The following is a 6,698-nucleotide window of genomic DNA, read 5'->3' as shown; positions in this document are numbered from 1 at the left end:
AAATTTAAAACCACACCTTCTGCTGGAAAAGTTGTGATTACGGTGGTTTTTGATTCCGAAGGACTCGTGCTTGTGGACATCATGCCAAGTGGAACCACCATAAATTCTGATGCATATGTGACGACACTGAAGAAACTTCAAGCTTGACTGAGTCATGTTCAACCACATTGGCAAAAGCAGGATATTTTGCTGTTACACAATAATGCATGGCCACATGTCTGTCAAAAAACCATGGAAGCGATCACTTAACTCGGATGGACAACACTGAAACACCTGCCTTACTGTCCTGACCCTGCTTCATGTGATTATCATCTCTTTGGGAAACTGAAAGATTCTCTTCATGGAACAAAGTTTGAAGATGATGACTCCCTTGTGCACACTGCCAAACAGTGGCTCCAACAGGTTGGTCCAGAATTTTACCATGCAGGTATACAGGCGTTGATTCCAAGATGGCATAAGGCAGTTGAGACGGATGAAAATTATGTGGAGAAATGAAAATATTGTTCCTAAAGGCTGTATCTACACACTGTAAAACTTTCAAACATGTAGAATAAAAGATGGATTTAAAAAAAATAGTGTGCATTTCTTTTGGAGTGACCATCATAAAATAATGCAAGAAAGGATAGAGTAAAATACTCCATCTCACTGTACTGGGAGCCATGAGAGGGTCAAGATACTTTTACTTCTACTTACAAGGCCAACTGAAAATCTCTCCACCCTGCTCACTTCCTACTCCTGTCTTGGTGTACCACTGTCCATCCGCTTTACAACAACCTCCAAACCTCCTCCACATCCCCCCCCCCCCCCCCCCAATAGCTGACAAACCCTGTCTCGCAGACCTACTACATTTACCCCACCCTCCAAAACTTCCTCCCACCACCACACAGAATCCAGAACTTAAACAGATCTGAAACACAGCCGCGAACCTTTCCTCCAGAATCCTTAGCCCCACAGAAATATCAGTCCTTTCCGAAAGCCTCGCATTTTGTCCCACTACCAAATTCAATCATGCAGGATTGTTAAAGACCTTCTCTCCTTCTCCCGGTCCCTACAGTGGAAAAACTCTTTCGCCACCAACCCTACCAATCAGACTCAACTAAGAACCAATGTTGAACAAACCTGCCTAACTCAGTTCACTCCTCCAACCAATCGTGATCCATCTCCCTGCCCCAAATCTCCACCTCAAAATAACTTTCCAGAATTTCTTAACCTTGAACCATACCTCACCATCATTCCCCAAATCCTTCAACATGCAAACTAACCTTACATCCGCTGAAAGAACTGCAGTCCACCATCTAAAAACTGATCTGATCTTATAATTGTATTTGCAGATGAAGGTTCCACCACTTTTGTTTTGAACCGCAAGGATTATCTGGCAGAAGGACTCCACCAGCTGTCAGATACATCAACCTGCAAACCTTGCCACAGTGACCCCGTTCTAGAAATCCAACAGGATCTCCAGTCACTCCTCAAATCCTTAGGCCCATCCAGAACCTCTCCCCAGAGCCCATCCCCCTGCTCACCCCTACCACTCCCTGCACTCCCAACTGCTACATGCTTACCACCCAGGATGTCCCTTTGTGGCCAGTTACTGAGAGAATCTCTGCTGCTCTTGTAGACCAACACCTTCAACCTATTACCTGGAACTTACCCTCCTATATAAAAGACATCAACCATTTTCCCCACCAACTCTCCACAGTTCCTGTCCCTTTACCACATGATGCCCTGCTCATCACTATTGATTCCACCTACCTTTACATTAACATTATGCCATCCGGCGACACCATAGTGGTCTCGTGTGCGAAATAGCGGTCAACGGCCGGCGACACCACAGTGGTGTCGTGAGCATAGTATCGTGCAGTGGCCGGCGACAGCACATTAGTATCTTTTGCATTCTGTTGATGTTTTTTTTAGGTAACTATAAGTTACACACATCAACAAGTTTTTTGTTTTTATAAGTAGTTGTGCCCTTTCATAATGGCAGATGAAAGAGTCAATACGATTATTTACGATGAATGTGTAAACATCTTGTCTGACGTTCTGGACGACTTGGCCAATTGGGAACAAGACATGGGATATTGAAAAAATGAAAGTGAAGCAGAAGCGTTGGAAGATAGTGAAATATGTCCAACAAGAATTCAGCAAACTCTACGGTGCCAACTGATTCAGTCGATTCAGACAAAGAAGACAGTGCACAGTGCTCAGACTTTGATTTACTGAGAACCAATAATAAATTTGAAGGATCTTCAGGTCCAAACATATTTCCAAAGATACAGAGAGCGTTGAGGATATCATCAAATTATACATTAGGAACAATCTTTTCGAATATATTAGCAACAAAACCAACAAGTACTACAGTCAAAATTGCCATAGAAGAAAACTGAATAAAAAAATGCCAAATTTGTCGACGTTACGGCACCCGAACTTAGAAAATGATTTGGCTTGCTATCTGTATGGGAATTGTAAAAAAGGCAAGGATCAGTGATTATTGGTCAATTAATCAGTTGATAGACACACCGATATTTCGCAAAACTTATGTCCCGCATCCAATTCAGTCAAATATTATCATTTTTAAATTTTTCCGACAACAACAATAAACTGGATAATCCCGACAGGCTTTTCAAAATGCAATTCGTAACTGGTTATTTTTCAAAAAGTTCAAATAAACAAATATTTGACCAAAGAATTTTGTATTTATTTACTTATGAATATCTTCGAAATTCCACAAAAATAGGGGAACAGGGTTGACAACTTATGAGAACTAACTATGAGATTAGTACCACTTAACAATTTATAATATCCCGATAACGTCAAGAACGGCCGGCGACAAACCAAGTAATCTGAATTGGTGCTGCTGGCACCAGGTGAGTCAGTTTGTACGAGACGCATGGATGGCAATGTGTTTACATCGCTAATGCCCATGGCTTTACCACCATTAAATACTACCTTTCCCAATGCCTGACAGATTCCAAACCAACCACCTCCTTCATAGTCGTCATGACCAACTATATCCTCACCTACAATTTTGTCTCCTTTGAAGGCATTACCTACAAACAAATCTGGGGTACGACTGTGGGCACCCGCATTGCACCATCCTATGCTAACCTATTCGTGGGCTATCTAGAGGAATCCTTCCTAAACACCCAGAATCCTAAACCCTCACCTGGTTCAGATTCATTGATAACATCTGTGTAATTTGTATCGAGGATGAGGACACCCTATCCAGATTCCTCCAGAACCTCAACTTCCCCCTCATGTGCTCCATCTGGTCTTACTCAACCCAACAATCCACATTCCTAGATGTTGACGTCCGCCTCAAAGATGGTTACATCAGTACGTCCGTCTGTATCAGACCTACTAACCACCAGCAATACCTCCACTTTGACAGCTGCCACCCATTCCATACCAAGAAGTCCTTTCATACAGACTAGCCACTCGTCGTCATTACATCTGCAGTGACGAGGTCCCTCTCGAATATACTGAGGGCCTCACTGAAGCCTCACAGACTGTAATTATGCTCCCAAACTTGTACAAAAACAAATCTCCTGTGCCTTATCTTTCCGATCTTTCCACCACTTCACAAAGTCCCACCGTCCAGCACAGAACATTCCCCTCGTAACTCAGTACCACCCAGGACTAGAGCAAATGAATTACATTTCGACTACTTCCTGTCATGCCCTGAAATGAGAAATGCCCCGCCCACTATCCTTCCCACCTCTCTCACAGTGGTATTCCACCGTCCACTGAACCTACATGCTCGTCCTTACACAACCCTGCTCCCAACCCCTTACCTCATGGCTCCTACCCCTGTAATAGACCTAGATGCAAGACCTGTCCCATACATCATAGTGGTTGCTTAGTACATGCAGTCACAATACTATGGAGTGACTGGAATTGAAAAAGCCTTCATGAAGCAAAGCCACTGTGTATATTCAGTAGCAGCATTGTCAAATTATCCTTTAACTACAATGGTATCACAATTGAACCAGGCGAACTTATCACTTAATGTTGTTCAATAGATTGTCAAATACATTGGAAAGTAATACCTTGGAAGCCTGATCTATGATTCCATTTTATTACAGTACCAACAAGTATTCATCTTTTAATCAAAATGAGTGCCATAAGAAAATAAATAACTGTCTCATTCCCAACACCAAACAACATACTGTCTGCACTCAGCGAGAAAAATATCTGCCAACTTAACTGTGCTGTGTCATATTCTCATTCATGAATACTCATAGAGAGTAGGAAACTTGGTACACATTTGACATGCTCCTGGCAGCAATGAAATCTTGCAAATTTGGAGAAATATTGCTGTGGAAGCCTCAGTCATATGATTACAATTGTGTGGTCAGCGAGGTATTTTGTGATTAGAATGGGCAGGCATCAGCAGGCCCAACTAGAAGCAACTACTGGTATTTATTAAGAAGTGGACAGATTTTTGCGTCAACTAAACAGAACAGCTCACAATCATATTCATTTATTTTATAGGATTACTTAACTCATTTAACAGTGAAAGCTGATACAACTGATGTGAATGTTACAGTGGTAATTTGTGTTTTCAGTCTTTGTCTTAATGTAACTGTCTGTGTTACAGTCTTTGAGTACAGTGAAGCTAGGGCGACACCTTCAGATTTTGTTTTTACACACTCAGGTGGTTCTGGTGAGGTAAATGGAAACAAGTACATGAACATTAAGACCTTCAGGTCATACGTTAGTTTCTAGATTCTGAACAAACACATGAGAAGTGCCTTTTTACTAACGCATCAGGTCCCTTGACTGATGCAATTACGAACAGAGCTATTTTCATATGATTTACAAACACAATTATGTCTTCAGCAGTTCTAAGATGGAAATACAACATACAAAAACAGCCAAACAAATGCTGTGTCAAATGTAAAACTTTACCAGAAACATTACATTAACAAACTTCATAACAGTTTATACTGGTTCCTTTGTATTAAATGTGCATGAAAGATTGCCAGGACACCACTTACCAAGTAGCAAATACATTTGAGATAATCAGTGTTTCATATAAAACTGTGAGCCTCATTCACCATTGTGCACCATGTTCTTGAGAAAGAGGGCTGTTATCAGCATATACAAATAATAATAATAATAATGTTTATTTGTCCATGTTAACTTTACAGTCTTGGACATCGTCATTTTTTGTACAATTATATCAATATCATGTCATTCCAAGAATGAATATATACATCAAGTAGCACATTGTATATCATTCCATGCACTAATGTTATAAACACAATGCCTCTACATAAATGGAGGTTGCTAATGTCGGTACTACTACATGTGTTTGTTAGTGCTGTTTTAAAAGGGTTCTTATTTTGGAAACCATAGCTCCATCGTAGAACATCAGAAAAGGCCATGATTGCTGACATTGAGGGTCTTTCAGCATCTCAAAATGACAGACTCCAGTAAACAGACCAACACTGACACTACCCCTCTCATGTTTATTGCTATAACACCTTCTGTGGTGAACAGACCAAACAAGAAGCATCAGCCTCAGAAGAAGACATGTCATAAACTGTCAGACCATGTAGAACCTGTTCTATTTGATGGTTCTTATGATTGGGCTTTAGAGCCAATGGAGTATGAATTCTGCTTGAGGCAACCATTTTGTCACCAGACTGAGGCTCCAACTGTAGCAGACTCCTCATCCCCCCCCTCCCCCCCATAATACACACATGCCAATAAATGTGGAGGAACTGAAACTCCTAGCTCAGGAACGTCATCTGTCATGTAGGTTTACAGGAAACATACATCCCTGGTTACTGACCTGCATTGGAGTTCATGTGGGTCAATGGATTACAATCTGCTCTCTGTTTACCACTACAGATAATTAGATAGTTACATATTCTGAGACTTATAGAGCAACTCCCCTGTCCTTTTCTCCAACTGGAAGACTCCAGTGCTTGTAATGTGTTATAGGGCTCACACTTTACTTGTGCCAGGAGTCAAGTTTTAGAGTGCTTCATGGTGCCTCAGGATCTGTGCATCCTCAACACAGGGAATCCTACTCATTTCAAAATTGCTACTGGGTCATCTTCAGCCGTAGAGCTCTTCTTCTGTTCCCTGGCCCTTGCAGACTTGGCTCAGTGGAAAATTACTGAGTTCTCAGCTCACCTTAGGAGGCAACCTGTACCACGGTGGACCGATGAGTGCCTCTCAGCAATCCAGGTCAAACATGCAGCTCTGCTGCCCAATGGCAGAAAACCTCGCAGGCCTTTGATTAACAAGAGTCAAAGCTCATTGCACCGAGGAGAGCAGTAAAAGGTCATGGCAAGTTTTGTGGACTCTCAACCATTCCACTTGCTCTGTGGAAGATTGAGTTGCAGAGACTAAGCCTGATCAGAATTACATTGCCACATAGATGTCACTGGGATGTTTTCCATTCCATTGATGCTGGATAGTTACACTGAAATACTCTGGACGTAATAATTTAGGACCTATCTTCTGAGACCAGTTACTGGACTGCATTTTTTAGATTGAAATTGTGGTCATAGGCAATCTGCCAAAAGTGTGATTATGATGTACTACGTGTATAATGTATGAATAAGAGTTTGCTTGTGTGGAGCTGCCGCTCCAGGGTATTCATTTCTCATTTTCCACTAATATACATAAATAATTTTCTGAAAAAGAGGAATGGGGATTGGGGAGGGGGGGGGGATGAGGACTAA

At 41.6% G+C, this 6,698-nt stretch overlaps 1 protein-coding gene across 3 annotated transcripts in view; it reads left to right on the top strand.

The window, feature by feature from the left end:
* LOC124787729 (nonsense-mediated mRNA decay factor SMG9) overlaps positions 1–6,698 on the top strand; it is a 109,379-nt gene that overhangs the window by 91,788 nt on the left and 10,893 nt on the right. The gene's annotated exons all lie outside the window — the stretch shown is intronic.

Source organism: Schistocerca piceifrons, chromosome 1 (assembly GCF_021461385.2).
Source record: "Schistocerca piceifrons isolate TAMUIC-IGC-003096 chromosome 1, iqSchPice1.1, whole genome shotgun sequence".
Taxonomy (NCBI): domain Eukaryota; kingdom Metazoa; phylum Arthropoda; class Insecta; order Orthoptera; family Acrididae; genus Schistocerca; species Schistocerca piceifrons.
This window is presented reverse-complemented; position numbering and strand designations above follow the sequence as displayed.